Source organism: Hylobates moloch, unplaced genomic scaffold (assembly GCF_009828535.3).
Source record: "Hylobates moloch isolate HMO894 unplaced genomic scaffold, HMol_V3 SCAFFOLD_31, whole genome shotgun sequence".
NCBI lineage: Eukaryota > Metazoa > Chordata > Mammalia > Primates > Hylobatidae > Hylobates > Hylobates moloch.
This window is the reverse complement of record NW_026652306.1, coordinates 2646344-2657415: the sequence shown is the minus strand read 5'-3', so window position 1 is coordinate 2657415 and position 11072 is coordinate 2646344. Positions and strand designations below refer to the sequence as shown.

The 11072-nt window shown below is 33.2% G+C and overlaps 1 long non-coding RNA gene across 1 annotated transcript in view; it reads right to left on the bottom strand.

Annotated features, from left to right (window-relative positions):
- Nucleotides 1-1122: 1122 nt before the first annotated feature.
- The window catches only part of LOC131382491 (uncharacterized), a 58223-nt gene continuing 48273 nt past the window's right edge, over nt 1123-11072 (bottom strand). Inside the window, exon 3 of the long non-coding RNA XR_009212013.1 lies at nt 1123-1298. This is a non-coding gene — a long non-coding RNA (uncharacterized LOC131382491). The remainder of the gene's footprint in view (nt 1299-11072) is intronic.

The following is an 11072-nucleotide window of genomic DNA, read 5'->3' as shown; positions in this document are numbered from 1 at the left end:
AAAAAAAAGAAAAAATACACACAATATTTTTGTTTTAAGGTAATATTCATGTTTGGAATCATGGGATAGGCTCTAATAACAACTGTACTGCTTGCTGTAATTGTCTCAAGGCTTGGTTATTTATTTATTTGCTAAGAATTTATTGCAAATAGTTTTACTGGTCTAATTATATCAACAGAATTAATGATGTCAGAATCATAGTCTATTTAAATGAAGTAAACAAGAACAGACCTTGGCCAAATTGCCCCCTCATTGAAGTTACCATGTCTTTAAGAAATGAAAACAACTTCTCTCAGAAGACAAGTAGCATAAAAAAAGGAAGCTTACCAAGTGATTTAATGAGAAAGAAGACACCTGAAAATAAGGCCAGGCACAAAAACAGGAAAAAAATCAGTTCAAGGACAAATTCATTAGATAGAGAGAAGTAACTTAGGAAAGATTTTTCTTCTAAACAGCAAAGACTTTTATTATAAAACCCCATTATTTTATCATTAGGAGACTGAGCTACCAGGATTAAACTCCCACTTTCAAAAGACACAGCTATGAGTCAGAGGTCAAGGTTAAAGCAGGTAAATGGGTAATATCAAGCTTGACTTAATTAACAAATGTCTTGCCCATGTGTCTCTGCTTTCTGTATTTTAAGCCCAGACTAGGGGCTGAATCACACCTAACTTGGAGGGCCAGGATGAGTTAAAGAGATAGATAGAGCGATAAATACACAGACAAAATACCTATTAATTTAGACATCTATAGAGGAAACTAGGCCTAAAGAAATTGTCAAGAAAATCAGTTCAAATGCCAAGAGATCTGACATCAATGATGTAGCACCATTGATATTCTATAGAACTGAAATAGCACCAACATTCATGCCAAACTAATAACATAAATTAGCAGCAGGAGTATTGACATTAATAGGTTAAAGAAAGAGAAATACAAACATCAATAAGTCTAGCAAACACTCGATCATTAATCAATGTTTCCTCAGCAGTGCCATTCTTTAATCAAAAGGACATGGATATATAAAACCTTGTTAGAACTGGTCATTCTGGAGAACATAACACAACTTAAGCTACTATCCAGCACTTTCAGACTTGGATGGCATTCAACATGCAATGTCCTTTCTCCTCACCTGTCACTTCTTCTGAGGTGGTTATCATTTTGAGGGTTTTCTTAAGAAGCTTATAGTTGTTCCTTTTATATCCTACATGGTGTTCATTTTCTTAAATAGTTCTTTTCCATATTGTCCTTTGAAAATTTATTTGTCAGGGGCTCCATTTCTGCACAAAAAGTGAGTCAATCTAAAATAAAATCATTGATTGTAAATGAAAGTGGTAAATGACATATATGAGCTTCACACTGTTTATCAGAAGTCTTCTTAAACCTATAGCAAGTATCTGTTGAAAGCCAACTGTCAGAAATGGAGTTAAATGCTATGAACATGAATGCAAGCAACATAAAATCACTTCCCTCAAGGATTTTATCATGGAAAAAATGATGTAAACAGGCAAATGTGATTTATTATGAGAGAATAAATCTGATAGTGTTTATATCAACTAAGCAGGTTAGAGGATGGAGGATTTCAAAGCTGGCATTGCTACTTCTCATGGCAAAAATAGATTATTGTATGCTCTACTAGTATGTTCTACCAATTTTGATAATTGCATACTATTTGTCTTAGGCTGACATCATTAAATATCATAGACTAGAGGACATATGAACAATAGAAATTTATTTCTCACAACTCTAGAGCTGGGATGTCCAACAATAAGATACAAGCAGGTACAGTGCCTCTTGAGGGCCTATTTTCTGGTTCATAGGCAACAACTTCTCACTGTGTCCTCTCATGGAGGAAAAGGCCAGGGGTCTCTCTTGGGCCTCTTTTATAAAGGCACTGAACCCATTCTTAAAGTCTCTGCCCTCGTGACCTCATTGCTTCCCAAAGGCCCTGCCTCCTAATATCACCACCTTCAAGCTTTAGATTTCAACATACAAACTTTGGGGCAATGAAAACTTCAAACCATAGCAATATTATTCAGTTTTCAAATTGTTTGAAGACATACAATCTCATTTTTATACAATGAATGTGTTCTAATCAGGATTAGTTTATAGACAGTGCTGGCTAATGGCCATAAAGTAGAAGTTTTACCTATAAAAATAAAATGATTGTATTGTTAAAAGACTTTAGAGTTTATTCTAAATGGTCTTTGCAATATTATAAAATTTAAAGTTTTAGAAAGTGAGAAAATAACAATCAAAAAGATTTCTGAGGATGACTAGCTATGAGAGAATTGTCAGCCATTGTTCTTTGATTTCAGTTTGATTTCCTTTCATGATGAGAAATTGTAATGAATCACAACCAATCAGAAAACCCGATTATGGATTTCATCTGTAGAGCCTATAAAAAGCACCTGCTTCCTGGGCAAGTACTAGACAGCGGTGGGCATGACTGGAACTAAGTAATCCTGTGCCAGCAACAAAGACTTTGGAAATCTCTCATCCTGACACCTCACTATCTGAAAATTAGTTCTTAAATGGCACCTTCCTTATGTTCCACACAAGTTAACTATCAATGTCAATATGTGTGTCTGTGTGTATTTTGGTTATGTTTTAAATTTTATTTTATGATTTGGTGTTATATTTATTTAAATTTACCTCTAAGGTATTTGTAATATTTTTCAAAGCTTAGGATTACTAAAGTTCTTAATTCAGACCAAATGTGGTTTTCAAAATGTAATAGATTCTCCTCTACTGGGCAGATTCTTATGTCAAGCCACCTTAGATAAAATTGGGGTATTTGGGTTCACCCTGTATATGTTTTTCTTAGACAAAAAAACCCTAAATATCATTGTCTTGGCTTGGGTATAATCTTCTTATGATATCTGTGTAGGTATAAAAAGTTGGCTTGCTTAGTACAATAGAAACTAGCCACATCACCTTTCACAAGGGATACACTATTTCACCTATATTTCTCAGTGTAGAGACAGTGAAATTGCAGAAACTCTAAGGCAAGATCATCCTGGGTTAATACTTTAAGTATTGCTATTCCACAAAAGATTTGAATTGAATTGCATGGGTAACTAAATATCCTATAAAATATCTTATTTCTAATATTTTGTTTATAAATATGACAGCTGACTTGGTGGAATACATATGTATTTAAATTTTTAATTTGCTTAACAAAGACTTCACATTATAGAACACAGAGTAATTTATCTTTTTTTCCCCAAAAATGCATGTCCTCTTATTTCAAGGATGCTGCTATTGATTACTTTAGCATCAATAAGTGAGTGTGACCTCAAAGATCAACAAGGGGCCAACAGATCATTTTGCGTTGTGCACACATAAAGATTTTACAATAAGAATTAAAACAAAGGCAAATGTTTCAGTGAGGATGCATTAACTTTCAGTATATCCAAATAAAGCATTGTTTTTTGTGGGGGAGTAAGGGATTGTCATAATCAACACCTTCAGACTAAAATTCATTACTACATTCTTTCTGGTTTTTTTTTCTTTTTATTTGGGGGGTGGGGGTTGGAATCTTACTCTGTCTCCGCTCACTGAAACCTTCACCTCCTAGGCTCAAGCCCTACCTCAGCCTCCCAAATAGTGGGACCAAAGGCCCATGCCATCATGCCTCACTAATTTTTTCTAGAGACAGGGTTTCCCTATGTTGCCCAGGCTGATCTTGAACTCGAGCTCAGGCAGTCCACCTACCTCGGCCTCTCAAAGTGCTGGGATTACAGGCGTAAGCCACTGTGCCTGGCCCATATTAAATTATTTCAATGTTTAGAAATTAATTTTGTCATCTGAAAGGCCCACTTTTTTTTTCCTCTGGAGTACTACTAATAATAATGAACTTCAACATAAAGAGGTAAAAATAGTCTCTCTCTGTCTCTCTCTCTCTCTCTCCATATATATAGATAGATAGATAGATACAGATATATATTGCCCATGATGACTGTTTTATTGAAAGGTGATGAAAATAGAGAGACTTAAGATAAATGGGAAGGGGTGGTAACAGATATGTTAGAAATGAAAAATACTATCTATATTTGGAAAACATGTTTGTAAGACCATTAGTGATCTTAATGAAATCCAAGAGCCACTAAATAAAAGTTAAATATTTTACCCAAAATACAGTTAAAATATTTGTAAATACTATAGAATTTGAAGTGCCATTATAAACATCTTAATCCTTAAGTAATAATTTAAAATATATCTCCTTTGTAACTACAAAGTACTAGGTAAATAATATAAACTATACTTTTATTTGCAGATGTAACATCTTTGCTCTCTATATGCAAATGCCTTTAGATATAATGAAAGTTAAATCAAAATTTTTTGGATTAGTGTCCTTTTGCTACATATAGCCATAATTTAATTTAGTACACTGCTGTTAAAAGAAAAGCTGCAGTAAACAGTATGGAAAAAATTAATGTATCTTCCATAAAGTCATTTAACAACAAATTCTATTGAAATTAAAAGTGGCAGTGTCACTATAACTTTTATATGTCTATTTAGCTATGGTACTTCTCCAATATTACCTATAAAGGCTATAGTAGAATCCAACGAGTCAGCATTTTAATCCTTCATAACACAATACTATTGGAAAGTGGATTCACAGAGAATAGATCATACCATATATATATTTAGAAGATTACGTATAATTGGATTCTGAGGGACCCTTAGCAGCAGAGAAGGGCAAGAATGACAACTGACTGTACATCTTTGGGCTCCTAAAAGGCAAAATGTTTAATATTTTCTTACAACATATAAAATTATCTCAGATTATAAATGTTTTTGAACAATGCTGTAGATCAATTGATTGTTAAAATTACACAGGAAACAAACTGAACTTAAAAATACATTTTTGAGAAGAATGCTAAGATCTGATCACATAGAGTTGTATGAAATAATACTAAAGACATTGGTAATTGTAACAGTGACAATGTCCCTGTGGTTATGTAAGCAAAAAATAAAAATAAAAAGTGAGCATAATATCGTAGACACGCCTACAAGGATGTATGTGAAATATTAATAATATGACAGGAAGGATTTTTATTAAAAAGTACAGCAAAGGAAAGAAAAAAAAGACAACTAAAAGGGGATTTATTGAAGTTTATATTCCCAAGACCCACTCTCTGAGATGGAGATACATATTTGTAATGTTTATTGACAGTACTCAGGATAAACAAATGCTCAGAAAATAAAAGCTTCTTCTACTCTGGGAGCAGGGAAAAATAATTGCTCATTTCCATTTTCTTATTTTTCCAGAATAACAAAATGAACTTGTCTCTTTTGGATATCTAGAATTGAGTGCTTAATGCCTTTGAAATGTGGAGATTAAGGAAAACTGACATAGACTGCCTATAAATTATTCAAGCAAGTCCATAATCTACTCTTGTATATACTTTTGTTGCTAAAATTTGCTAATATTATTAATTAACATGTTAATACTCATATAACCATTTCTATCTCTATATGCAATTTGAAACTAATTAGATCCTGAACGAATTTGCTAGTTTAATAATTTCTTACTTTGACCTATTATTTTCAACTACAGACTAAACTCAATCCTATGATGTTACTTAACAAATGGCCAATAATCATAACTTTATCACCAATACTCTGCAGTGAGCAAATTCAGAGGAAAACTTGGTACCATGATATAAGTTTAAATGAAGAAATGATCTATTTTAAAAAAGAAGAATGAGGAATAGGAGGAGAGATAGGAAGCGGAGAAATAAGAGAAGGAAGATAAGGATGAGAAATAAAAGCAATAAGTGAGAAAGAGGGAGGAGAAAAGGCAAGATAAGACATTTTGATGGAGGAGTCACAAGGTGAATATTGCAATATCATTTTTGCATGAGGCTTCTGGATGAATCTTGGCTGACATTGAGACGTAAGTTCATGGATTCGCCAAACCCAAATATATATACATACATATTATTTTATTTAAATGGAAAAGGAGACATGTAAATGGATGTTGGGAGGGGAGGTTTGTGGTGCTTATCACCAGTTCCATAAGGAATATCTGTGGGAGTAATGACATATTGAAGTCAAGCATATGGGGGCAGAGTTGGCAAAAGTTGGGTTTAAAATATAATGGGATCTGCTGGGCATGGTGGCTCACACCTGTAATCCCAGCATTTTGGGAGGCCAAGGCAGGTGGATCACCTGAGGTCAGGAGTTCGAGACCAGCCTGGCCAAATGGAGAAACTCTGCCTCTACTAAAAGCACAAAATTAGCCGGGCATGGGGGCGCGCACCTGTAATCCCAGCTACTTGAGAGGCTGAGGGAGGAGAATCGCTTGAACCTGGGAAGTGGAGGTTGCAGTGAACTGAGATCGTGCCATTGCACTCCAGCCTGGGCAACAAGAGCAAAACTGTCTAAAAAAAAAAAAAAATATATATATATATATACACACACACATATATATATACACATATATATACACACATATATGCACATATATATATGCACACACGCATATATATATATTTTACATACATACATAATGATTTGATTTAAATGGGAAAGGAGACATGTAAATGGATGCTGGGAGGGGAGGTTTGTGGTGCTTATCACCAGTTCCATAAGGAATATCTGTGGGAGTAATGGCATATTGAAGTCAAGCATATGGGGGCAGAGTTGGCAAAAAAATATATATATATATATATATATATATATATATATATATCTGTGTGTGAATAATATATATATATTAGAATTAAATATATATATATCTTATTTTTACTTATTGCCTATTTAGGGGAGGAAAACTAATATCTCTTCAATCCTTCTATGTTCCTAGTTGGGACCTCTATAATAAAAGGCAGATTAACAAGAAGAAAACAAATGAAAATTGCTTAACATGTATACCTCATGTGTAACTCATTTATACATGGGAAATACCCAAGGAAAAAATGAATAGTTATCAAAGAGGTGGCTTAGAACTCCTGCTTGTGTAGCATCTTCAACAGAAACAGTACATTTTTGGAGAAGTAACAAGACAAAGGATAAGGACCTTGAGTCTCTTGGGGAGCAAACTGAGGGAAGGCAACTATATGATAGATAAGGGCTAATTAGTAAAGTTCGAAATATAGATTCCTTGTGTGCCATCTGTAGTCTGGTAAGGGTCTGAGGTCATCTCTGGTGATCAATTTGTGTCCATTCTGATAAAAAGGAGAGGAGGGACACCTTTTTAAATTTATGTCCTGCTTTTAGGCAAATAGGGAAGGACAGAAAGCTTTTCTGGTATGTGCTGCTTTTCATTTGCCTTTCAATAGCTCAAAATAATCTTCATGCCAAAGTGGCATATTTTGGAGAGGCACATTCTGCTACCCTTCACCTATGTGCTAGTAAGGTCTAAGGAAAATTGTCTTCCTTTTATGATCAAGATATGGTAGCAAGTTGAGCCATTTTACTACGTTTATTAAAACTATGGCATATAATTAACTTGCCTTATGTTTTTGCACCTAAAGATTTCTCCAAGTTAGAACTCCTACATTGGTGATATTGAAAAAAAAAAAAAAAAACTTTTATTTTCCTACCTATTTTATATCTTTCTTTTGTATTTCACAGTTGGCTTCTCTGATACTTATATGGACTTCTGATCATTTTGTTTCTCACTTTAGGTTAACAACACAAATTTTATCATTTGCTTTTCTTTTGGCCAAATTTTCCTTTTCTATTGCAAGTTTCAAAGTATGAAACTATATGTTGCTGGGACCTTATTTTTTTTCTATATCTTTAGCTTTTCTTTGGTGTACGCACCCTTAGCCCTTTTGTCTGACAATTAACAACAACAAAAATTCCCTCTGACAAGTACAGAAAGCATTATTTTTGAAAATACGATCATCATGACAGTCCTGAACTATTCTGCAACCATTCTGCAACATCAATCTCCTGTGTGGCTAAATAGCACAGTGCTCTGTCCACACTGATTCCTCCATTTTAAATCTATATGTTTATATATATCTAGGTCTATATACATATATGCATATAGATATAGACACATAAATATATGTGTATATAAGTGTAAATATGCTTAGACATATATGTGTATAAACGTAAATATATATGTATGTGTATATATCTATATCTCTACATATTTTTCATTCTTACTCTTTATCTGAGATTTAGCTTTTCCTATAGTACTGGAATTCTGTTCATTTTACTTTTCTTCTATTTTGTCAAATTCTCTTTACTTTGGCTTACTTGTTGGCTGCTCCTTTATTTTCTAGTTTTTTTTTTCTTCCTAGTAGTTTTTTGGTCTAGCCTCTGAATATCTGATGCATAATTCTTATAGTAACTTCATCTACTTAACGGTATTTAAATTATATTCACAAATCTCTTACCAGCTTTGCTTAATAGCCCTGAATACACACAGAAAGTTTCTCTAAATTTTAATGAATAATATATAATTATATCTGTCCAAACTTTGTCTATATAAGCATCAACTTATTCCAGGAGAAAAAGGTGAACTGAGAAATGGCATTTAAACCTAAGATGATTATTATTTGGGCACAAATATATGATTTCCATGAAGATTAAAACACCTAAAGAACAACATATGAATTGTATATTTAAGAATGACTGACTAGATATATGCTTATGTTTAAAATAGAAGAGGTAGTCTCTATTTATCTTTACAATAATATATACAAACATATTTATACTTGTTAAGCCTTTATGTACCTGGGGACGAGATTTAAACATATTTTCTTATTAAATCATCATAAGTATCTGAAATGTTGACAAAGTAACCTACAATTTTCAGAGGAGGAAATTAGACTTCAGAGAAAACAGATATTTGACAAAATTATTGAGGAAATCAGTGTGAGAACTGCAACTTTAGCTATTTCTATATGAATAATAAGAGCTTGTATTATAAGCATTACATATATCTGAAAAGATTATAGTCTTGAGAGTTATTTACTATAAAATACCAAAAATGTATTTCAAAAATTTCATTAACATTTCAGTATAAATGAATGTCAATGGCAACCTTAAAATATAATTATTTATAGCTTTTTACTCTGTTTTTGTGCAAAGTGACAGTGGTTTTCCTTGATATATATATTTGTCCAAAGTGCAACTACTAATACATAAATGTAAGCATTTTATGTGTTTTAACTCTATCTATTGTCTGCTATGTCCCAAATTTAATTAACCTTTTACTGTATTTTGAAGGTCCTTCTTTTTCTTTTTTTTGTTTAATTGTTGCTTTCGTGTAAATAGAACATTTTCTTTGTTCATGATAGAAATTTATATTCAATATGATTAAAATGTGGTGAACACTTTATTTAGATAACTAGCCATACATTTTTCTCTAAACAAATTAAATATTTCTGATTCTGATTTTTTTAAAGTTCACATTTGTTTTATGAGAAACACACTCATACTTTTAAAACATAATTTTAAATGATTTAATGTGTACCCATTTTAGACTTATGCCAATATAAAATAATAGAACCAAAAAGCAATTTACATTAAAAGTAATACAAGCCGAAGAATTTATAATTTATATCTTTCATAGATTAAAAGAAGTTTACATAAACTTTAATCCCAAGTAGCTTAACAACTGCTGAATTTCCAACTATAGTGTTTTCTTCAATTAATTGTGACATTTCTGTTACTTTTGTAAAACTTCATATATAATAGCATTTTCATAAATACAGCATTTTCACACAAAATATATCAAAGTATTTTATGAACTATAATTCAAAAGTTGAAACAATTAACTTGCTGATGTAATGACATAATCAAAATAGAAAATCTTGAATAGTGAAAAACTCAATAATGGTAAATAAAATAGCATTTTGGAAACATGATCATAGTGATCAGGTTTAAACCCATCCTGATCAAGCTACTCATTAGACAAGGTGACTTTAGGTAAGTTCCTTATCTATCAGTACCCTGATAGGATTTTACTTATCTGTCAGGTGGGAATAATAATAATATTTAGCTAAGAACATGGTTGCAGTATTAAATAAGATAAAAAACACAGTCCTGGAAGAAAGGACTTACACTACATATTTTTTTATTTTTATTTTTTGAGATGGAGTCTTGCTGTTGCCCAGGCTGGAGTGCAGTGGTGCGATCTCGGCTCACTGCAATCTCTGCCTCCCGGGTTCAAGCAATTCTCCAGGCTCAGCCTCCCGAGTAGCTGGGACTGCAGGCAAGCGCCATCATGCCCAGCTAATTTTTGTATTTTTAGTAGAGACGGGATTTCACCATGTTGGCCAGCCTGGTCACCAACTCCTGATCTCAAGTGATCCACCCGCCTTGACCTCTCAAAGTGCTGTGATTACAGGAGTGATCCACCGAGCCGGGCCATCTTACACTATGTATTAATAAAACAATGCTATTTTCTAATAATTTATGGCAGTTGATATTTTTGGTGAAATATGGAGACCAAAAATATAGAGGACCTTGAACACAAATCCAGTATTAACTATGCCCTGTAGTCATTTGTTACTCTTTCCTTCAATTAGTCAATCAGTTATTCTTTATTGAGAAATATTTTGTGTTGGGCTGAAGGTCCGTTGTTGAAATAGACAGAAGCACACATCTTTGGTATTTCTACAACCTAACATACTTAACTTTGCTTGACTTCACTTTGGAGGTTCCCCCCCTATAAAACAAGGGTTTTCATAAACCTAAGTACTCATTGGTCCAAAGGGCCATGTTTTTCAACCAATAACAATAATGAGAAAAGCTGAACACGTACAGACTGGAGCAAACTGTGACAAACTGCAGGGCACAGAATCCAAACAGGCCAGTTACGACCCTTGGCTGACAGTTGATGGGTCAGAATCATATTAGTTTGAAATGTGGCTTTATCCTCTGCTACTTGTATACTCTATGACAATTATTTATCTTCAATTATGAGGTGATAATAGTGTATCCTACATGATAGGATTGCTGTAAAGATTAAAAGAAACAATGTCTGCATTGGGTTTGGCACAGTGGATGACAAACAGAAAGCACTCTGTGATGGCTTTGATGATGATGATGATGATGATGATAATTTTGGAAAGACATGGATCCAGTGTTAGTAGTTTCAT